This window comes from Triturus cristatus, chromosome 1_1, assembly GCF_964204655.1.
Source record: "Triturus cristatus chromosome 1_1, aTriCri1.1, whole genome shotgun sequence".
Lineage (NCBI taxonomy): Eukaryota > Metazoa > Chordata > Amphibia > Caudata > Salamandridae > Triturus > Triturus cristatus.
Window position 1 is genome coordinate 752,506,681 of NC_140579.1, and position 24,583 is coordinate 752,531,263.

Here is a 24,583-nt window from a genome sequence, read left to right on the forward strand (position 1 = left end):
ATCCGGTGGGAGCGGGAAAGTTTGCGACCGTTGATGCAAAGTTTTTGGTGCCTGCCAAGCAGGGGAGTCACTCCTTGACTCCAAGGGAGATTCTTCAGTCTTCCAAAGGTAGTGGAACGTCGAAGGTCCAGGATTCTTCTTCAGTGTGTCATCCAGGGATATCTAGTTTGCAATGGCAAGGGTTCCCTAACTTATACTACAAGGAAGGGAGGGACTAGCTCTATGACCACTCCTATGGGAGGGTCAGGGGAGTGGGTGGCTACACCCACATCCCTTTGTCCAGTTTTGCGCCAGAGCAGGGGCTGGTAGCCCCTGAACCGGTTTGAGCTGGCATATGCACAGAGGAGCCTACTGCTCCCTCAGTGCAGGACTTCAAAGCACTCTAGGAGTGCACCCACCCAGCCCCAATACACTAAATCCTGTCTGGAAGGTGGTTACACCTCCCTGTGACAGGATGCCTATTGTTGGGCCTCCTCAACTGTGAGTTTCGGTCAGCAGCAGGAGGGCAGCCCAGTGTCTGTGCTGGTGGCATCCATTTTGTGATGTCTGGGCTCTTCAGGATTCTACCGTGTTTCCACAGTGGGTACATGTCTATCCCTCTAGAAGGGTGGGATCATACTCCCACACCAGTTACTGGTGTGGGGGTATGATTCCAAAGCATTTGACACCAAACACGACATGTTTTGATGCAGCCATCCCAAAGTTAGCATTTACCGCTAGGTTATAATGCACTTAAGAGTATATGGTTTAACCCCATCCACAAACAGCTACAGAGAATAGGCTCTGAGAGCTGCAGAGGGGCCCTGCTCAGGCAGAGGCACCCAAGGCCCTGTCTTAGGGGTGACTGATAGGTTTATATGTGTGTGTAAGGTGAGATATAGGGAACCTATACCTCAGTGAGGAGTGCTAACACTACCTCACCCAGGCTGCAGTAGCAGGCCTGTGGTGTCAGATTTAGTCTGCTTCCCAGTGGTGGCATAAGGTACCATATACTAGGGGCTCATAAGGTACCACAGTATCCAATTACTAGTGCATCTAATATGCACTCCAAGTTGTTTGGAGAGAACAGAGAGGCTGGGGCCCTGATTAGCAGGGACCCAGCCAGACTATAGCCACAACACAGTGTAAACATCAGAAAAAAAGTGGGGGCAACATAAGTGCAGATCCTACTCTCCTACAGACCTCACAGTGGATATAAAGGCAATTGCAAGTTTATATTTCGAAAGAATTCATAAACAAGTAAGAAAGCTGCTAAAAGTATGGGGAGGTCTCCCGCTGTCCTTTATGGGAAGATGAAATATAATTAAAATGGCTATACTCCCAAAATTCCCCTACCTGTTCAGCACTATTTATTTATTTATTTGAAAGTTTTATAGAGCGCGAACAAGACCCTTGCGGGTATCAGAGCGCTTAACAGTAAATAAAGTTTTTATACATAAACCAAAGGCAAATTGTAGCATCTATACACAAACATGTTACAAAAGCAAAGTGATCAGGTACATCAGGACGCTATCCTCTTGCGTCAAGCAACAGGAAGATGGAATGTCCAGATTGCTTAGATGGTCCCTTGTCCTAGTCAGGGTAATGGCAGCGCTATAGTAGTTTGTCACAAAACTTTGGACCTTATTCAGGTGAATTTGGCCATGAGAATTGATTTTACTTCCTTTTTGAATGAGACAATAGAGGGGTTAAGTCTGGTTTCGGATGGTAAAGCATTCCAAATTCTTGGTGCCATTCCTGAGAAGGTACGGTTATATGTTTTTTTCTTGTTGAATCGCTGTGGTTTTAGTAATAGGTTTTCCGCACTTCTGGAAGATCTGAGCCCACCAGAGATCGTCAGCTTCTGTGTTAGATATCTGGGTGCTTTGTGGTGCATGGCTTTGTGCGTCATACACGCTATCTTCAAATGAATTCTGGCTTCCAGGGGAAGCCAATTCAGTGATTTGAGGTCCGGTGAGATGTGTACATTTCTTTTAGAACCGGTGATGAGTCTCGCTGCGGCATTGATTGAGGCTCTTAGTGGTGCCGTGGTAGCTTTGGGTAGGCCGCAGAGAGAGACGCTTCCGTACTCCACTCTGGGGATAACTAGTGCTTGTACTGCTTGCTTGAAGTCCTTGCTTGGCAGGAAAGGTTTCAACTTCCTCAGTGTCTTGATCTGGTAGTTAGCTCCCTTTGTAGCATTGCTGATACGTTTTTGCATATTGAGGTTACTGTCAAGAGTTATTCCCAGTGATTTGGCTGGGTCAACGATGATTGGTTGAACTTTGAGTGCCGTAAGGTGTTTTATCCACTCTTGCATTACAGGGACTTGGGCGGGTGGAGCTATAAGCAGGAATTCTGTTTTTTGGGCATTTAATTTGAGATGGTTTTTTGCTAGCCATATCTGGGTATTCCCAAGCGTTGTGTTGAGCAGTTTGATGTCTTCTAAGGTGTTGATCTTGAGGTATAATTGAGTGTCATCAGCGTACATGTGGTAGTGCACGTTAGATGCTTGAAGAAGTTCGGTGAGGGGTTCCATGAACAGGGTAAACAAAGTCGGGGATAAAGAGGACCCTTGCAGTACTCCTAGTGTAACTGGGACGGGTTTTGACATGGTGTTGTTGGCCCTGAATTGTTGTGTTCGATTTTGGAGAAATGAGGTAAACCAGTTTAACACTGAACCTGATAAACCCATTCTATGCTTCAGAAGATCCAACAGGTTCTTGTGCTTGACCGTATCAAAAGCTGAGGATAGGTCTAGCAGGATGAGTAGGCAGGCTCCGTTTTGATCCAGGATTTGTAGCGCGTCATCAATTATATGTGTCATGGCTGATTCAGTACTGTAACCTGCTCGGAATCCTGATTGGTATTTATTAAGCAACTCAAAGTGGTCAATATGCCTTGTCAGTTGGAGGTGTACACATTTTTCCAAAAGTTTGGCCAGTGTAGGGATGTTGGAGATAGGGCGATAATTGTTTAGGTCCGTAGGGTCAGCCGTGGGTTTCTTTAGAATGGGTGAGACCTGCCCCACTTTGAGGGTGTCCGGGATGCAGCCTTGTTGAAGTGAACTGTTTATGATCTTAGTCCAGAGGGGCAGAAGTAGTGGTGTTAGGTTTTTAACGGCGTTAGCGGGTAGAGGATCGGCAAAGTGATTGGCAGGGTTCATGTCACCAAGTATTTTACCTATGGCTTCTTCGCAGTATGTCGAAAAGGATGACCAGTCGGCGTCGTTTTTAAGGTTAGGCTGTGATGGGAAATGGTACAGTGCAATTGGCATTTCTGGGGAGGACTTCGTGTGCGGTCCCGTGTGTAGGCTTAGATCATTGAGGAGGTCAGTCTTGATATTATCTGTCTTCAGAGTGAAGAAGGCAGAGAATTCTTCACAGTTGGGTTGCCGGCAATCTAAGTGTTGTGGATGTTGAAGTGTGTCCTTACATTGGGTTTTGATTAGTTCAAAGAGTTTTTTGGGGCGATTTCTTGCCTGGTCTAGTTGGTGGCTGAAGAATTCTGCTTTAGTGCGCTTGATCTTTCTGAAGTAAGCGTTTCTCTTTTGCCTTAGTGTATTTAGGTGATTGGCTGAAGGAGTTGACCTCCAGGTGCGTTCCGAAGCTTGGAGAGAGCGTCTGTCATTGTTGAGCATGCCATTGTACCACGGCTTGGAGTCCTTTATGGAGGCTCTCTTTAGTTGCAGGGGGGCTACCTCATTTATTATCCTGGTCATGGAATTAAGGTAGTGATTGGTAAGGTCATGGACTTCCGACGATCCCGTGGGGGGCAGGAGTAGGTTGTAACTGGACGATGGAAAAGTGTTAGGGTTTATTTTTTTCATATCTCTTTTCCAGACTTTAGGTCTTGTGGATTGCACCAAGTTCAGTTTCACTACTTCCTTGATAAAGAAGGTAATGATATGATGGTCTGACCAGTCACAAGGTTGGATCGAGTCTAGCTGAATGCAATCTCCTTTAGAGATTATTATATCCAGTATTGAGCCTTTGTCGTGTGTGGAGCTGTTGCATATTTGGATAAGGTCTAGGTCTTCTAGGAAATTTTTGAGTCTATTAACCACTACATCCTTGTGGTCATTCCAGTGGAGATTGAAGTTGCCTAGGAATATTTGGGGATTTTGGCGCCCGGTGTTTGTTGATACCATGTCCATGACGTGCTCGATGAAGGCCAGGTTGTCACCTGGTGGATGATATATTGTGTGGAAGGAGCAAAGTGGTTTGTCATTACTGGTGATGTTGAGGCATATGTATTCGCAGGAAGGGAATACCGGTGCAAGTGATCTTTTTACTGAGATACTACTCCTGTGTATACAAGCGATGCCTCCCCCTGTTTTATCAGTTCTATCCAATCTGATGATGTCATAGTTAGGAGGTACTAGTATGTCAATGATAGGTGAGGAGGATTCATTTAGCCAGGTTTCGGTAAGCAGTATCAAGTCCAGATCTTGTGAGAGAATGAGGTCGGCTATATCTGCTGCGTGTCTAGCGGCCGATCTGCAATTTAAGAGGATGCATTTGAGGCGGGGCGTAATGAGGGATGAAGTAGGTTCTTGAATGAGGGGGACTCTTATTAGGTTGTTGTCAATGACGCCTCTAATGTTATGTTTGATGGACCTGTGTGGGTTGAGGGGGATAGTTGGGATGGTCATAGACGAGGGCGTGATAGGGCTCGTGAGGGCAGGGGCATATGAGTGAAGTAGAGATAGTAGATCCAGCTCTGAAAGCGAATTGGTGCTTCGGCGTGGGCGGGCTGAATTATTAATGGAGGGAACTGATTTCCAGCTGGGTAAGAACGAAATAGAGGTGTTTGTTAGGTGCATCAAGGGCCCGCTAGCATTGGGCTGTCTTGTAGTTCTAGAGAACCATGGTTGTTTCGAAATCAACTCATGAAATGCTTGGAGTTCTTCTTTGATTTGATGTAATGCGCTCATGATCTCATCGAGTCTGGGGTCTGGAGTGTTGAAGAGTAGTGTTGTAGGCTGTAATGTGGATGTGGCTGGGTGCGTTGAGGTTTGGTCGGGTTTGTGGTCTAGTGTAGGTATGGGTGGGGTGGGAGGAGGTGTAGCGGGAGCGAATGGATGATGAGGGGATGTGGAAGGTTGAGCTGTTGATGTGGAAGGCTGGGATGAGGGTGTAGGAGGTGTACTTGGGGACAAAAGGAGCTCAGGTGGTGGTATATCCTCAGCGTGGAGATGGAGAGTATTATGTTCTGACAATTGAGCTGGGTGTGTTAGGCTGGACTGAGGGCTATCTGTGCAAGGGGTCTCAGTGGGTAACGGCGATGGAGTGGCTGGAGTGTTGGTTATGGGGGGGAGGATGTTGACAAGTGGGACAGCTATGCTCGAGCAAAAGGGGGATTGTTTATCTGTTATTTGTGCGTGTGCTACCGCGGTAGTGCTGGGTTGGAATATTGCGTGAGGGTAAGGCGCTATGGTTGAAGCCTGAGAATCCAATGTGCCTACCGATCGGTGTTATAACGGAGCAAGGTTGGGGGGAGTGTTTGATAGGATGATGTGCTGCGTGTTGTAGTCCTGGGTAGTCTGGGTGGAAGTAGCGTCTAAATCGGATGGGGGTAGTGGTGGGGCTGGTGGTGTGGCATGGCTGTCAGCGGGGGGAGATGCTGAGGTGGTTTGTTTGGTGATGGTGAGGATGGCCTGGGTGACAGTTTGGGATTTCGACACTTGATCTTTAATAATGGGGAAGATGCTATCCAGGAGGTTTAAATTACGGTCCGTGGATTGCATGAGGATGGTGCCGTTATTGTAAATGGTGATGGTTGCTGTCGCGTGAAAGAGCTGGGAGGGGGAGATGTAAATAACTAGGCAGTGTGCGGATTTCCTAGTGGAGGAGATCGTAAATGAGGTAAGGAAGGCTTTCCTCCATTGCGCTCTTCGTTTCGTATGAAAAATGATATCAGTAGTAGTGTGCCCGTTGTGCATTGAGAAGTAGGGATCAGTGATGGGTGTTTCAGGATGTAGTTTTATGAGATTGTGTTTAAAGCGTTTGGCTGCTTTTTTTAAAAAAAAATTATCCCAGTGGAATTTAACATTGATCAGACAAAAAAACTGCAAGGAGAACTAAGCAGTTTTATCTGGGCTGCAAAAGGGGCAAGGATAGCCTGGAAAAATATAAGGAGGAACAAGGCACAAGGAGGGATCGCTACCCCAGACATCCTACACTATTGTAGAGCGTTTCAATTAAAAAACAGTAGGATACTTTTAGTAAGTTATGATCTCTAGCCTGACCACTTGAAGGCGGCAGTCAACAAGGAAGGAAGACACTACTTATACAACTTTGGTCACCCCAAGTACTTTAAGAAAATAAAATGAAAAACCCTGAAGGCTAACACTTTGGTACCAAATGAGAAGGATACTCAAAATACCATATTACAGCAGATATGCGCCCAAATGGGATTTCCCAGGAACCCCAGACTGTCTGAAAGACAAACTAGCAAACCCCCTGAAGGAAAATAATATCACAAAATGGGGCGAGTTAATGACACAGAACTCTGTCATAGAGTGGGAAGTGCTGAGTGAAAGAACTAAGGGCACAATCTCTAGATTTAAGTACCACCAAATAAGCAGTTGACTCAAGAACTTACAAGACAGCCAAGATGGCAACGAAATAATAGAGGAAATGCTGCAGGGAATTAAGATCACCAAAAAAAGAAATAGCGTATTGGTATTGGGCACTGATAGAAGAAGGGGAGGAACACTACGAAATTCCACACAAGATATGGGGAGGAGTACTACCGGAGCTGAACATCCAACATGAATGGCAAGTATCTATGGCTACTTGTTGAAAAATTATAAAATCTGCACCATTGAGAAGGAACCACCTATTCACTATCCACAGAGCGTACTGGACCCCGAAGAGGCTATCAAAGATCAGAGGCCAAGACAAGAGAAGTTGCCCTAAGTGTGGAGAGCCGGGTGCAGATGACCTACACATGTTTCGGCAGTGCCCCCAACTTGAGGAATTCTGGGAGGAGACGGGTAAAACTTTGTCTAGAGTACTGGGACGAGAGGTGGAGGTGAGTATAGATTTTGTTATTTTTGGGAGAAGTCAGAAAGAGGCCGAAGAAACTAAACCAAAGACCAAGAAAAAATTCTGTTTGTATTGATACTCCTAGCAAGAAGAGAGATACGTACCAAGTGGGTAAAATGTACACCTCCAACACAAAAAGAGCTAATTCTCAGTTTCGTTTCTCCAGCAGGAGAGTGGAACATGGTGTCTGGTTTGTGTAGCTGTTCTGGTGTTCCCTGGTGAATCTTGCTTCACCAGCATTACCGGAACCTTTGGGGCATCAGCAGGAGGCACCTGTGTTTCACCGGCGGCGGCTTGAGGACTCCAATAACCATCGTCCCTAGTGCTGTGTGAGCGCCAACGCGTGCAGCCAGCGCCAGGTGGCGTATAAAAGCTGCTGCGGGCTCCCGAGGAGCGGGAGCGCGTTATTCTGACACTGACATTTGGCTTTTGGCAGCTTCACCGGCACCTTTGGGGCATCAGCAGGAGGCACCTGCGTTTCACCAACGGCGGTTTGAGGACTCCAATAACCATCGTCCCTATTGCTGTGTGAGCACCAATGCGTGCAGCCAGCACAAAAGCTGCTGCGGACTCCCGCACCACGGGACGCGTGCGAGCGTGCCCGGGCCGTGCCCGTCAGAGCCTGAAGGAGGCCGGGCTGGGCCACAGCATTTAGTTTGTGCACTTGGTAGGATTCATCCATTATGCAATATTGGCCCTTGCTGTGGAAACCAACATTGTGACTGAGACCATAAGGTATAGGGCGATCATAGAATTGCTTTGTGTGTAAAATCTGGAAAAGTAATATCACCTACATTATTATGGCGCAAAAAGTTTTAACTAAGAAGAAAACGGATTAGGTCAAGGGATGGTAGGCACTCTCGATGCTTTTCTTCAGAGGGCCGAATCAGTCCTCATCCACGAGATCGCCCTTACAGAGCGCAGACTCCCTCTCGAGCCACAACAAGTCCAACCGCAACCACCTCACTTACAACCTAATATTTCTGGCTGCATAACTATGGGTGTCCATCTCAACCTGAACCCTCTGCCAAGCCCCCATCACCCCCAACAACCCTTATTCCACCCCTTCAGGTTCCTGTGCCAAGTGCTGCCCCACTCACAAGTGAAATGGTTGTTAGATCTAAGTACATACCAGAAGCCAAATAGCTAAATCTATACAAGGAGGCAGCAGTCTACCTCAGTCCAAAAAACGGAAAGGGCCAGGTCCTAGCAAACAACCATACCCACTACCTAAAAGAGGGTATAGAGGTGCAGCTAGGGAAGTTGTCAATGAGTCGGAGGACACAGCTGGTTCGATCGCGGCTAACACTCTCTTTTCTCCATCACTCTTACCCGTGCTGTTACCTATTGATGATGAAGGGTTCTGGGCCAAATTGGGTGATGTCATATCAGTTTTATTGAATCCCCTGATACAGAAGCTGTCTAAATTGGAAAAAGAAATCGACAAACTAATTAGTGTAGTTTCCTTAGACACACAGAAACAGTCATACCCTAAGAACATTCATTCTTTACAGTTAACCCAGGATAGATCTATCTGCCCTAAGCCTGTTCAACACACTGGGCCCACCCATAGTTCCAAAAGCGACTCGACTTCTGTTGGGTCTGCCTAGGTACAGCTATCCCAATGACCGCCCCTAAAAGCCAAGATAACATTAGCGCGGGGGCACCGCAATTGAGGGTGACAGACTTAACTAAGAGCCCAAGCACACAACAACAGTGCCAAAATACCCCAAATGCAATTCTCCCTAATACGCTTAAACATGCCCGTACTGAGGAAATACAGTATCAAAGGAACTTAGGTACCCTTAAAAACCAAGGAAGAGAGCACACAGCATACGATGTACTTGATCTGCCTCCGGAAGCTACTCCGTATACGATAATATTAGCCAATGTTCCTAAATTGTCCCCGGGAACATCGGAACACTGGTCTAATTTGAAAAATAAATCCTTATTTGAGCTAAATAGGAGGACAGGGATAGGTAATCCTCTTTACTCTAACTTCAAAATGGTGAGACGGGTTGGTTGGTTGGGGAACTCCAACAAGTCTAGAGAAGGCAACTTCGTTGTAGTCTCCTTTGGTTCACCTGACCTGGTCCACACAATTTTAGAAAGGGCAGGTAATTGGTCATTGGCACACTCAGGGATTAGTGTTTTACCCCTTGGATATTTCTACAAGCACCATTGTGTGACACGGGCATCTTTTGGGGAGCCCTTAATGGATGTGCGGAGGCAAGCTAGATACAGAATCCCGGTTAACAATCAGTTTGATATTTTTAACCCTTTAGATGAGAACGACTGACTGATTCCTCTGATCCGATCAAATAGTGGTAGATTAGACAATTTAGCCATGGCAAGCGGTAATCTGCCCGTAGTACATCACAATATCAGTGTGGAACATTCGAGGTTTTTTGATTTTGGGAAACCAACAGGGGCCCCAAATGCTAAATCTATAATTGGCAGCCACACCTGGAGCTTGTATATATCTCTGATCCACACTCTGCAGTGTCAGCCACAGTCTCTCTGAGAACTGACAGTGTTGTACCTCATGAGTCACAGGATGGTAACTCATATATTGGACAGGGAGCTAGAAATATGCCAATTATGACCGCTGAGGACGGAATTGTACACACAGCCGATGGTGCAGTAGATGTTGTTGAGGGTGTTCCTGTTGGTGGAAACAGGACAAACAATAGCCTGACCTTATTATCATGGAACTTAGAAGGGATTCACTCAAAGCTCCCTGACCCCGAATGGTTCATCGGCCCAGGAGATGCTGATATTTGTGTTTTCCTAGAAACCTGGGCAGTTGACAAGGTGCATATCAATGGCTACACCTCATACTGTGTGGATGCCCTACCGCCGATCATGGCAGGTAGGGCCAGCGGCGGCCTGTTAATTTGGGTTAGAAATACTTTAGCCTGCAGACACAAGCAACTTTTGATAAACTCTCTTGACATTATGGGTATCAAGCTTACATTTCCGTCTGGCTTAGTCCTGACTGTGCTTAATGTTTATGCTAGGACAGAACCTCCTAATAGCGAATCCATAGTAGTCTCTTTACTAGACGATCTAGTAGAGGGTTTTCAAGTGAATTCCAACATTATAGTTGCTAGGGATTTCAACGCTGTGTTCGAGCCTTCCACTCTATTAAGTGCTTCTCTCGAAGAGGAGGACGAGTTATGGGGCATCCCCAATGTCGTAGCTGGTAAACATTGTAAACGCTACTCAATGTTGCATTACAGATTGCATCCCTAACTGCTGGTAGGAATCTGAGGGCTTGCAATGGAAGAACTCTATCAGATATAGGACGGAAGGCTACCTTTAAGAGGGGTGCCTATGCAAGTACAATAGACTATATTTTTATTGATGTTCGAATCTGGACACTTATAGAGGACATGATCATCTAATCAAGGTCAGATAGTGATCATAACTCTTTACTTTTAAAATTAAAGGGCAAGGCTCTGGATCGGGATGTTCATCGCCATATTTCCAAATTAACAGAGCCAACCCCAACTAATAATTGCAGAAGAGTTACATGGCTGAAAATCCAAGCTGGCCAGGACCTTTACGCTAGGATATACGAGTTCCTAGCGGCCTCTTTAGTTAACTTGTGTGGCCACAGGGACAGTCTTGATCTAATTGATGCTCCATATGTTATTTCAGTACACAGCAAACTTTTTAAGGCCCTAGAATCAGTTTTTTTAAAACAGAGTCGCATTGGAAGACCTGTCAGTGTAAGAGACTGTAGTTGCTATAACAATGATTGTTGGCCCCGGAAAATCTGGTGTCTATAATTGCCAGATTGCACAAGGACAATTATGCCCAGATCAGGTGGGGGAAAACAGGGAATTGACAGAGAGGATCCAGACCCAACGGGGGGTGCATCAAGGGTGTGTTCTCGCCCCCACACTGTTTTCCATGTTTATCAATGATGTGGTTATTTGTCTAATGGGTTGTAAGAACGATGCCCCTTCAATGAACAATGTAAAAGTCACCATCATGCTCTTTGCAGATGACTCTTTATTAATATCTACAACTCCCATGGGTCTACAGGCACTACTGGATACATTTCTGAGCTTTTGCAAAGAGAGGAAATTGGAATTGAACACCACTAAAACTAAATTCATGGTGTTCGGAAAAGTACGGGGAGGCGTAAGGGAGGTTAAGATTTTAGAAGAACCATTGGAGCGGGTAAAAAGTTTTGATTACTTAGGCATAGGTTTAAATGAGACATTTAGCTGGAAATATCAGCTGGGGAAGAGTTCCCTGATACTATGCCAAAGATCTAAATCAATACTAAGATTCTTAAAACAATCATATACCTAACCTCTTTCACCGGCCCTTGAAATTTATCGCGCAAAAGCCCAAAGTGGAGCCTTATACGGAGCAGAGATATGGGGATTTAACTCGGTAAATAAACTAACGATTTGCGAGAACAATTTCGCAAGGGCTCTTATCTCGCTACCCATCACAACACCACTCACCCCACTCTTCTGTGATCTTGGGATAAAAAGAAAAGGCGATCTAGCCGCCCTGAGACCACTAACTTATTGGCTGCGCCTTTGGACCACCCAGTAGCTAATTGACTACCGTAATTCCTTACGGGTGGTCATAGAACTAAACGGGGCAAAACAACTACCGTGGTTCAGACATATTGCCAAATGGTGTAAATTACTGAACCTGATGGCCCTCTGGGAGCAAGCACCCAGAAAAGGCCATCAAACGTGATATTCTGACCCTCAAAGCTACGTACTGGAGTGTAGTCGGGGGGCTATATTTTAATAACCAAAGAAGTGGACAGTTAACATCTAACTTTTTAAATGTTAAATCAAGTTTCCAGTTTGAACCCTTCCTTGATTTGATTTCACCCCCTCTTGCCAAGAGCCTGTATATTAGATTTAGATATGGCAACCTGCTACTGAAATTTCTGGGGAAAGAGGCGACTGGTCTGGTTTTAAAACACAAGCACAGGTGCACCACAAATCGAAAGATCGGGAAAAGCAATAATATAATTCATTCCCCACATCAAGGTTATTCAAAAATAGTTCATTTTTATTAAAAGGTTAAAAATAGTTCATTTTTATTAAAAGGTTATAATAATTATCTTATCTTTTTAAAACACAAAATTGTAAATACAATTTGATCTTGACAGCACAGCCGACGCGTTTCGTCCTTGAAGCGGACTTCTTCAGGGCATGTAAAATATGCAAGAACTAATCAATCCTATTCGGCATGAGTAGATACAGTGCCAGATCCGTAGAATCTGTACAGAATTCCCCTTTGTTTCTTATGTAGGCTGGGCAAGCTTGCTCGTCATTTCTCTACTGCCCGCCAGCCATTATTTCCGGGTCTTTCGGGTGCTCACCACAGCTGTATACTGACTGTGAAGACTGTTATCTTTCGTTTTACACAACAAGAAAATATTTGAAATGACGTGACTTGGTCAGCCTTTTGAAAATATGGTGATCCTATAGAATATCACGCTCTAATATAATTTCAGCCTACATAAGAAACAGTGGTGGAGTTTTAGTTGGACAAGTCGGAGACGAGCTGGTATTGCTACTACTCTGGGGGAGGAGACTGCCTCCTGCCACTCCTCTTCGTCCATTTCTATACCATCCCCTGTCCACTTCTCTCGGAGGGCCCGGAGAGGGTCTGAGATGTTATTGACCAGTTATTTATATATCAGGGAAATGGTGCTGTCAGGGAGATGACCGTCCAGCACTCTATGCTCCAGTGGGGATGATTTCGGCAGTGTGGTTTTGGGCTGTAGGTGTGTACGAAGTGCGTGTCGAACCTGTGTGTAACGGAAGCGCTCTGATTCGACCGACATAAACGACCGTCGCTGTCGTTGCACCCTTTGAGTAAAATCCGGAAAGAAGGATATGTTCGAGTTTTCGTAGCCCAGGGGGGCGCCAGCTCTGGAGTGTTGAAGGATGACGTCTTTGACGCGGAAATTCAGGACCCGCGCCAACATGGGCCGCGGGGGAGCGCCCGGTTTGGGACGGCCGCCCGGGACCCTGTGGGCGCGCTCAACGACAAAAAACTTACTGAGGCTTTGTCGTTTTTGAAATCTACCAGCTAGAGAAGTTTGGAAGAGGTCAAGATGGACCGCGTCAAGACCACGGGGGCTCGTGGTCCTAAGAATACGCAATCGAACAAACTGAGGCCTTTGGCTTGCAAGTATTTAAGGATGAGGTCCTCCACAAAAAGATCTGGTGCTTGCCCCTCCGATTTCTCCGGAACCCCAAGAATGCGTAGGTTATTGCGACGCATGCGGCCTTCGTAGTTGTCCGACTTGAGGTCGGCAAATTTGCGGAAATCCTGGAGTTCCCTGATCTCTCCCTGGAGTTGTGAGACATCTTCTACAAGGCTAGCAGTCGTGAGTTCCACTAGCTTGCCCTTTTGTTCAGTTTTCCCAAATCAGCCCTAATGAGGTTGACATCTATAGCCACAGTGTCCAGAGAATTCTTAACCCCAGCGATGGCGGCCATGACGTCTTTAAGCAAGAGTTCTTGCTCCTCCTCACCCAGTGCCCCGGGCCCGGAGTCGCTGGGCGTTCTGGCCTGTTGCGCATCCTTAGGGACAGTATATCGGTCCAGTTTGTTCGATTGCGTATTCTTAGGACCACGGGCCCCCGCGGTCTTGACGTGGTCCATCTTGACCTCCTCCAAACTTCTCTAGCTGGTAGATTTCAAAAACGACAGAGCCTCTCTGGATAGGATGCAGAGATCCTCCGCAGGGCAGGCTGCCAGGAGATTCGCCTCTTAGATTCGGCCTTTTATCTGCACGAGCACACCTCAGCCAGGCCACAGTCCCCTCCGCTATTGCAGGCCTGTAGGAACCCCTTCCCAGGCGCTCCAGTTGCACATGTGTCTCGGCGGCGCCGAGGATCACAGCGCCGCCACTGGACGATGTCAGGACGGTAGGAGCTCTCCTCCTAGGGGCACAGCAGTTATGGGTCCTGGCCTCGGGCCCCACTACAGGCAGCAACCCTCCACGGGGGGGCGAGGTCGGCCAAGACAGGGCAGGCAAGGGATATTCTTCCGCCTCAGGGATGAACCGCCTCCATTGACCACAGCACGGCCGGCGCGCCTGCCCTGTACACAACAGTGTACCCCAATTCCTCTCTGGCGCCCCCCAGTGGGACTCGGTCTTCGCCACTGCTTCCAGCTCCACAGACCCCTTCTGGGCGCTTCAATCTCCGGGAAATCACGGCGGCGCGCTGGGCTATTGCACCACCGCTGTGGAAGAGAGGCCGATCAGGGGTGGTTTGCCGGGCGCCGTGATTGATATGGGCCTGGATCTTGGCCGCCCTGCCGCAAGCCGCAACCCTCTGGGGGGGCACGCAGAGGCCGCAGTTATTGCGGAGGCAACAGGAGAGCAGACAGGAGTGGGGACGCGCCGCTGCCCTCTACTGCCTCGCGGCCGGCGCGCCCCGCCCTGCCCCGGTCTAAGTGTCTCACTGCCGCACCAGGGCCCCCTCGAGGCTCTCCAATCTCCGCAGCCACCACCGCCGTGCGTCTGAAGAGTCACTGCCCAGGCGGTCCGAGGTGCTCAATAAGTCACGCCGGCTCCCTGAGCCACGGCGCCGTCGCTGGGGAGCAGAGGACCGGCCGGAGCTCTTCTCCCGGCTGGTCACGCTGCTGTGTGTCCCGTGTTCAGGCCCTACTGTAGGCCAGAGCCTTCGGGGACAAGTACTCCGTCGCTGGGCTCACTAGAATAACCGGAACAGGCGGGATGGGCTCCGTTGGTGTTCCGACCACCAAAACTGTCGAGGGATGCAGCGGATCTTTGTACAGGATAGACGAGGGCTGCGATGGATGGCGGAGCTCGCTTACAGCACGGCCATCTTCAGCCCGTGCTTAGCCGCGCCCCTGCATGAAGTCATTTGTAATTCATTTATCCTATGTTGTACATGTATTTTGAAAATCAAGTTGGCATACATGGTCCAGTATTCTAAATGATCGGAAAACTATACAGCACTCTCTATTTTAGTTTGCCTGTGTAGAATGAATTTTTATATGTTGTTTTACCCTGTTTTGGGATGTCATTTGGACTTGTGATCCAAACGGTTTAATACTATTTTAATTGTACATATATTTGTGTTTTATCTTTTGTATACTTTGATGGTGTTTTGTACAAATGACCGAATAAAGCAATATGATGATGATGAACACATAAAGAGTGGGTGGCGTCCGTACAAAGAGTAAATAAACTAGACAGAAGTGGACATAGGGGAAAGACAACTACATTTTGGAACATCTGGGAAAATTATAATCTCACAAGTTAAAGTTGGTGAAATGCATTGAATGGTCCTATGATTATGAAATGCAATACAAGCATTCAAGTGGGAACTTGAAGGAGTAGTCATTATGACTAGCTCAATCTAGAACCGAATTGCACTGGAAGCGGACAAAAAGGGGCTCAAGCACAAAAGGGGAAGAAGATATTCTTCACGCATATGTTGCGCTTACCCAGAAGAAGCCCCAGAAAGTCTGAATACAAAGAGAAACAGGCCCGACACCTCCAACTCCAAATTATTGCTATATGAGGACAAAAAAAAAAAATAGGGAAAATCAGTGATAAAGCATTGGCCGCTCAGCTACAGGAGCATATCAACAAGAGTAACCTTCAGGATTACCAATCAGGCTTCAGACCACTCTACTGCACGAGGCAGTCAAACTTCAAGTCGATGATGCCCTCCTTCTCAATGCCAGGAACAACCCCTGCCTTCTGGTCCTGTTGACCCGTCTGCAGCCTTCGATGCAGTCAACCATCTAGCTCTAATCAACACCCTGAAAACATACATGAATTTTTTAGGTATTATCTTGAAATGGTTCACATCCTACCTCATCAATCAGCATCAGCTTGTGTAAATATTTTCCACAAGATCATGGATTATCCACATCTCCTTTGGCAAACCCCAGGGCTTCATTCTTTCTCCCATCTTTAACCTCCACGTGGAAATTCTTGGATCCATTCTTGCAGCAGCATCAAAATCCATCATTACGCAGACGAAACCTACCTCTACCTAAAATATCCTCACCAAACAACACACAGAGATTCAAATACTGGCTCAAACTCACCTAGTCACAGATATCCACTAACTACCTGAAGCTAAATTCAACGAAGGCTGGATTTCCTGTGTTTGCCAACAGCACAAAACAACCCTACATACAAACCTGGCTCTTCAACTTAAACCTACCAGGCTTCACTCTCCTACTTCCTCCCCACAGGCAATGCAAAATCTCTGAGGTTCCCCCTCGACAAAAACCTCTTATTCAAGCAACACATTGCAAGGCAGACCAAGACAGTTTGGTTCCAGCTCTTACGCATGAAGATATTGAAGCTATTTTTCCCAGAAGAGGACTTCAGAACAACCATACAAGCCTTCGTTCTCTTCCTGCTCAGTGGTTTACACCAATACCACATTAGCTCCCCTGAAGACTATTCAACACGCAGCAGCAGGGCTTAGCCGGGGCTCAAAAAAATTCAACCGCATCACCCTCACATTAATAGATCTACACTGTCTCCCTTTCCAGTTCAGATTATCTTGAAGATGAGCTGCATTACTTATAATGCCCAAACTTACCTGACAAACACACTAGCCAAGCCTGGGAAGACAGCGCCAGACCAAAAGCCTGGATAATGACAGACTTGAGGCAAAACAATGCAAGAAACAACCCAAAAGGCAAGCCTTCTCTGTTCAAGCTGAAGACACACCACTTCAAGGAGCACAACCCCTGACCTGACAGTCTAACCTTGACCTTCCCCCAATAGCTGTATGTTCCCAGGAGGCACTAACCCATGTTAAGTACTCCATTGCTCTTGAGGTGGGTTCGCTCGCTACAGATACCAACATATATATACATGCAAATATGTTTATATATAGAGGCTGCCAATTGAGCTTACCTTCTTAAAGTACATCTGGGTATACATATTTTATCTCACTACAATGCCAAAACAGGTGTTTATTTTACTGTGAGGGGTTTGGACTGGGGTGTTTTTCCCAACTTAGCAATTTTCCCAAATTGTATGAATCTGGAAAGTGTCACTGCTGAGCTAGTAATTAAGACTGCCTTCCGTTATGGTATTTTACCCCCACCAGTATGTTTTGGCTTTTGCAAACTTGCATTTCATGTTTATGGTTCACTCAGGATGCTAGATCTATGTTCATGTTTTTCCTGGACTGTTTCTGCTGTCATCTCCCTTTTTATTTTCTGTTTTGGACTATCTTGTGTATTGTACTTCCCCCTGGGCTTTCTTGAGGGTGAGGCTTGAACTGGCCTTTGAAGTCTGTCTTTCTTGCATCTGTATTTGCCTGCATTCAGTAATAGTTTTCTGTTCTGATGGTTCCTCTATTTTCTGCTTTCATCGTCCTAGTCCGAATTTCAGCCTGTCTTTCAGACCTGTTTTCCCCAATGCTAGTCCCGAGAAGTTTCCCTGATAGTCTGTTTTAGGATGGTTGTCTTTTTGCTTTTTCCCATACTTAGGACTGGGATGAGGAAGACGGATGAGGAGGAAATGGAATAACTTACCAGTAATTTTTATTACTCTGAGTCCAGGTCACGGCCAGACCAGGAACAACAACCAGCCCTGGCAATCTGCTTGACCGACCCGTGTAGCGGGGGTGCTAGTGAGAAGCACCGCTCACACTACACTGCTCCCGCTTTTGTTACAGAGGGCTGTTATTGCAGCACTGCTGCAACACCGGCCCCCACTGGTCCAAAACCGGCCCTCACAGGTGTAAAACCGGTCCCCACCCTTCTGGCCCACCGGGAAAAAGCCTGGTGCTTGCTACACCCAGTCCGGCCCTGATCCAAGTCTTCCTCATCACAGTTGTGGTTACCCACTTTCCCTGCCTTTTGTGTTTGACTACAGGGGTAGGAGGGCTGCTTGGGACTTCAGGACGTTTGTTAGAGGTGGTTCTTATTTGTAGCTTCCCACAGGGGAAGAGCTAGAGTTAGGGGATATAGATGTTTAATTTTTTTGTTTTTAAGGCTACAGTAGGTAAATTCTGTCTGTTGAATGGAGCAAACTTCACTTAGTTAGGACTGTGAGGAGGAAGAGTTGGACTTGCAGTAAGGAAGATTACTGGTAAGTAATCATAGCAGTGAATTGAACAAATATCAAAGAAACATTTTTGTATTACTTAAATATCGTGCAAAAAATATAGTCACAGAAAAAATATTCAGGAGCAGAATATTGTAGGTATGAGGAGGAAGAGTTGGACTTGCAGTAAGAAATATTACTGGTAAGTAATCATGGCGGTGAATGCAAAATTTCCTAGCTAACGTGCAGGAAAGTTTCAATTCTATTAAGGAGGCGGAGGCGAGGATTAGGCTATAACTTTCTCCATTTTATTACTCCAGCAGCTCATTTATAACAACATTATTCATTATCCGAACTACATTTCCCATGAACACAGGGGAAAGTAAAAAGTGAAAATGTCCAAATAACGTTATCCAATCCCGTATCAGATTGCCTCATACCCTCCCCCGCGGGCGCTCTATCCTCCTCTTTCTTCCTGCGACTCTTTCATAGTAGTCCTCCAATTACTCCTGTTTACCAGAATCAGAACCTACGGAAGAAGAGACTAATTAAGCGTATGGAAGTCATCCCTCAACACAACATTGCATAATAAACCATCAGGGTACAGCACTGAATCACTAACATTAACATTACCAAGGTCTGTAACAAGACATTGCCATAAAGGGTTTACTCACCATCGGAACGTAGAGTTCTGGGAGGGTTAGACTGAAGGTGTGGGTGGGCTAATCCACGCCTCCGCCTCCTTAATAGAATTGAAACTTTCCTGCACGTTAGCTAGGAAATTTTGCATTCTATGGCAGGAGCGGAGGCTTCTGATTCGGCTAGTTTAAAGCGTTTCCACTACTAAAGAACCCAGGGACACCACAGGTTTAAAGTAGAATCTTTTGAAAGTGGAATCCGAGGACCAGTCCGCAGCATTTAAGATATCCTCCAGTCGTGCTCCTAGGGTAAATGCCTTTGACGCCATTGCATCCCTGACAGAATGTGCTCCAAACCGGGATATATCGATACCAGCCTCCTGCATAACCCAGCGCACCCATCGTGCAATAGTAGGGGACGACACTGCCCCATGTGGTTTTGTAAGAGCAATAAACAGCTGTTGGACACCCTGAGGGCGTACATCTATCGTTGCCACCTCATAGGCTTTGAGAGCTTGAACCACACACAGTTTGGGCTCGTCGGGAAATGCAGGATAGGACACCGAGCGTGAATTGCACTTAGTACGTCTAGAAATGTAAAAGGTAACTCCCTCCGGAGTAAAAACCCGACCTGAGAGATCTACCCTTCGACAAGAAATCAAGCACAGCAACATGGCTAGCTTGGCTGACAACTGTTTACGTGACAGATATTTGTTAGAGGGCCACGAACGAAACAGGAGTAAAACCTTGTTCATATCCCATAACACTGAGTAACGAGGCTCTGGGAGAGTTGACAATCTAATACCTCTTATCAATTTGCAGACTAAAGGATGCTCCCCCACCGGGCGATTGTCCAATGGAACATGGCCCGCCAAGATCGCTGAGCGAAAGGTGTTAACTGACCGATAGGCCAACCCTTCACCAGCAAGGGAGGCTAGAAAATTAAGGATGTGGACAACATCCGCCCCCACCGGATCCACCTGTCGTTGCATACACCAACCACTCCATCGAGACCAGGCGGAACGGTATCTTTTATTGGTGCTGTCAGCCCAGGATTTTGCGAGCAACAGGGCAGCGTGCTGTGAAGGGCCTGGCACTTTCCAACGTTGCCTGTAACCCGCCAGGCCATCAGACGTAGACTGCCCGTGGTCAGAAGGTGGTGAGGATTCCCCTGAGGATCTCTGAGAAGATGTGGACTGAGGGGTAGAGGGATTGGAAAATCCCAGGAAAATTCCATCAGAACTGGAAACCAGGCTTGCGACCTCCATGTCGGGGAAATCAGTACTAGGTCCGCTTGTTGCTCCTCACCTGGGTGGACACTCTCACGATCATCGCAAAGGGGGGAAACGCATATCCCCTCTCCTTGCTCCAATCCTGAAGAAACGCATCCACCGCCAATGCATGCGGGTCCGGTCGCCAACTGTAATACCTCGGCAGTTGTGTGTCCAAGCGAGACGCAAAGAGGTCTACCGAGAACGGGCCCCATCTGGACTGGATTTCTCTGAAAACACTGGGATGAAGCTGCCAGAGGCTGGTGTCTTTCCAGTGGCGAGAGCACCAGTCCGCCACTTGGTTGGACGATCCCGGAAGATGTTCCGCCGACAGGGAGATCTGATTGGCCAGACAATACTCCCAGAGATCGCGGGTGAGGTTGGACAATGCAGTCGATCGAGTCCCCCCGAGATGGTTGATGTAGCGGACCGCTGCCACATTGTCCATCTTGAGAAGCACGCAAGTTTGGATCCTGTCTTTCGTCCAACACTTTACTGCAAACGAACCCGCCATCAACCCCAAACAGTTGATGTAGAGGGCTCTCTCTGACGAGGACCATTTTCCACCTGTAGACACTTCGCTGCAACGAGCGCCCCAACCCGAGCCACTGGCATCGGATTCGATAACCAGATCCGGTTTGGAACCGAAAATCGCTCTGCCGTTCCAAGCCTCCATATGCTCGACTCACCATTGCAATTCCGTCCGAGCCTCCTCCGTGAGAACAACCGTCTGTGAGTATGTGAGACCTTTGCGCAAGTGGAAGGCTTTGAGACGCTGAAGGGCCCTGTAATGCAAAGGGCCCAGAAATAATGCCTGAATTGACGATGAAAGAAGGCCCATCACTCTGGCCAGATGTCGGAGCAGAATCGTGGGCCTCGCCAGCGTGCGCCTCAGTTCGTGTCTGATCTTGGACAGCTTCCGGGAGGGCAGGGACAAGGTGGCCGCCACCGAGTCTATCGTGAAACCCAGAAATTGCATTCTCTGAGAGGGAAGAAGATCCGACTTGGCCTCGTTGATAACGAACTCCAGTGACTCAAAGAGGGATACTGCCTGGCTCCGGTGGGAAACCAGCCTTCGCGGACATTGACTCATAATGAGTATGTCGTCCAAATAAATTATCAGCCGTATGCCTTCAGAACGGAGACGCTCCACTACCGGCTTCATCACCTTGGTGAAGCACCACAGAGCGGAGGACAGTCCAAAAGGAAGGGAGGTGAATTCGAAGATCTGTTGCCCCCACTGGAACTGAAGAAACCGTCTGTGAGGCGCAAAAATTGGGATCGTAAGGTACGCATCCTTCAGATCCAGCCGGACCATCCAGTCCCCTTCCTGTAGCAAATCTCGTAGGAGGTGGATGCCCTCCATCTTGAAATGGCGGTAAGTGAGCCACCCGTTGAAGTCCTTGAGGTTTATCACCGGACGACAGCCCCCATCTCGTTTCTCCACTAAGAAAATGTTGCTGAGAAACCCCCGGGGGTGCAAAGAGGAGGTAATGATCGCACCTTTCCTTAGAAGGTCCGATATCTCGTTGTCTATCAACACTCTCTGATCCGGGAAAAAAACTATGGGATGGGGATGGAGAGACTGGACAGGGGTGTCGGAGTACTCGATTTGAAACCCTCTTACGGTCTGTAAGACCCAAGCGTCGGAGGTAAGTAAAGACCATGTGGGAAGAAAATATTGGAGTCTGCCCCCCAGCCGCACACTCTCTGCAGGTTGAACTCTCACCTTTTGGATAGCTGTGACCTCCGTCTCCTCTGCCTCTGCCACCCCGGCGACGGGGAAAACTTCTAGTCGGGTAGAAGTTCCCGAACTTGTCCGGATCCTGGTATTGCCCTCTGTGGGATTCGCCTTGTCTGAAGGAGGCTCTATTATGGGGTCGGCTGGCCGAGCGCCCCCTGCCACGACCGGCTGCGCCAAAAACACGAGGGGAAAAAATGCGTTTGATTGATGACTGGGCTTTGTCCAAGGAATTAAAAGTATTTACGAACTTGCCAAGTTCTTTGACGAAGGGGTCTCCAAAGAGATTACCCTCCGCGACCGGTCCTGCCTCAGAAGTGGCCAACTCCCCTAACTTGGGATCTATTTTAATGAGAATGGATCTGCGGCGTTCCGTAGAGATGGCCACGTTCGCATTCCCCAGGAATATTATTGCTCTCTGAGCCCATCCGGAGAGCGTGTCCGGGGAAATTAAGGTCCCGGAGGCTTTGGCGTCTTCAGCCATGTCAAAATTTTTTTCCAAAGGCCCAGTCGTATCCAAGAGTTTATCTTGGCACGCCCTCCATGAGCGATCGATTCCTTTCTTAGGATCCTTCTGAAATTATGACAAATAGGTGGTCATTTTAGCGTCTATTTCAGGGGTAACCGTGACCTTACCCTCCAGGGTAGGACGCGGGCACTCCGCACGCAGACAGCTCCACATTTCCTGATCCAGGGGTTTACGTAATCTGGCCGCCATGTAGGCCGCCACCTTGGGGGCCGGAACCCATTGCGGCAAACGAGGATGTAAAAGTTCGTCGGGGTTGAGCATGTCGGCACTGAGCTCCGACGGTGTGGACTGATCAGGATGCGAAGGTCGCCATGGGCGATCCGGTTCCCCCTCCCCATCCGAAGACTGAGGGGAGTCACCCGGATCTAGTGCAGACTCGTCCTCAGGGACCGTAGAGGGTCCAGCCGGACTTTCCGCCAGGGTACAGGGACTTTGGTTTCCAGAAAAGCCTTTTTCAGGCGCGAAAAAGCATCCAAATGTACTCCCGCAGCCCCAGAACGCTTCCGTTTGGGCAGAATGACATTAGCGGCCGGTTAGCTTGAAGGTAAGGGGGCTGAGGACCCCGCGAGACCTTCCCTCTGTGCGAGGGGTGGACATTGAGTCTGAAGTATGTCTATCCTCTTCTCCAAAGGCGCAACCACCTGCGTAACCGCTTTAAATATAGAGGAATCCATAACCTGGCAGAAATGATCATCTGCAGGTAAGTACATTACCTCCTCGTCCTCCTCATAATACTCATCATATTCCATTATGAAATGTATGAACCAATTTGAACACAGACAGGGGATAAAACAAGGGCAGTACCCTGAGAGATTCCGCCCCCCCACAGGATGGGATTACTGTAAAAGGCAGGACCAATCACCCTCTATATTCTGAGGGAAACAAAAACACCTCGTAGCCTGCCTGGGTCGGTCCTGATATCACTATATTCACTTACACGCAATGTGTGTGTTCAAATGCAGTGCAACACGCTTGGTTCTTACACGCAATGCGTGTGTTCAGGCACCAGGCAGGGGCTCTTAAATCAGAACTCAGCCCAAGCGCTCTGAAAAATCAATCGAGCATATTGTCCCCCGCGGCGCGCGAGTCCGTCTAAACCGCCGATGCCCTTAGAGCGGAACTAGACGACTCGCGGCCGCCTGGGGGGTAAGCCCGCAACGGAGCGAGAGCGCTCAGGCGCGCGGTTCCCTAGCGGCGGGAGGCCGCACCGCGCAAGAGCCTGACTGAAGGTCCGCGCCACGAAAGGAGCGATGGGGCGCTCCCGCGGTGCCTCACAGAAAAGCTGCCAAATAACAACGCAATTCTTAACGGATATCAAGAAAAGGCTACAAAGTCAAGGAAAAACAGCACAATCCCCATTAAAACAGTAAAACGTAAGGGAATAAGAGCACACTCATCTGAATGCTACTGGAGCAGCGAAGAAAGAGGAGGATAGAGCGCCCGCAGGGGAGGATATGAGGCAACCTGATACGGGATTGGATAACGTTATTTGGACATTTTCACTTTTTACTTTCCCCTGTGTTCATGGGAAATGTAGTTTGGATAATGAATAATGTTGTTATAATTGAGCTGCTGGAGTAATAAAATGGAGAAAGTTATAGCCTAATCAGAAGCCTCCGCTCCTGCCATAGAATTGAACAAATATCAAATTTTTGTGTTACTTAAATATCGTGGCAAAAACATAGTCACAGAAAAAATATTGAGGAACAGAATATAGTAGGTAAGAATATTGTTTTTCTATGGTTAAAAATCGTTTTAAAAAATATTGCCTATATAATATTGTTTCCTTTAATGTAGGTGTATTTAAAATAGTTTCTTAAATTAATGTAATATATATTAGCTGTATTCATTTTAGGTGTTATTATTAATATACGTGTTTAAATATATTTATTGTAGTTTGTAATTTTTAGTGTGTAAATATATTTTTTTTACATTTATTCAGTAATTTATAATTTAGGAACAGGCTGCTGGGTTTGTAGGAGAATAAGACTGGAAGTTATTTATATTATACATTTTTGCTTTCTTTTTTCATGTTTTACAAACATTATATATTCTTTGGGTGATTAATTATGTAAATTATTTAATTGATGATTTGTTATTTTAATTATGAAAGTGTATTTTGTGATTTTTTAATGTATATATATTTTTTTTGTAAGGCTTAATTACATATTTATCTTTTAGATGCTCGTTTTTAGGTTTGTAGGGGAATAGGATTGGAAAGCTATTTACATAATAGAGATATTTTAAATAAATTAGTTTGTATGTTAATTAAATATGTGATTAGTAATTGCTTATTTAAATTGTTAATTGATTATTTG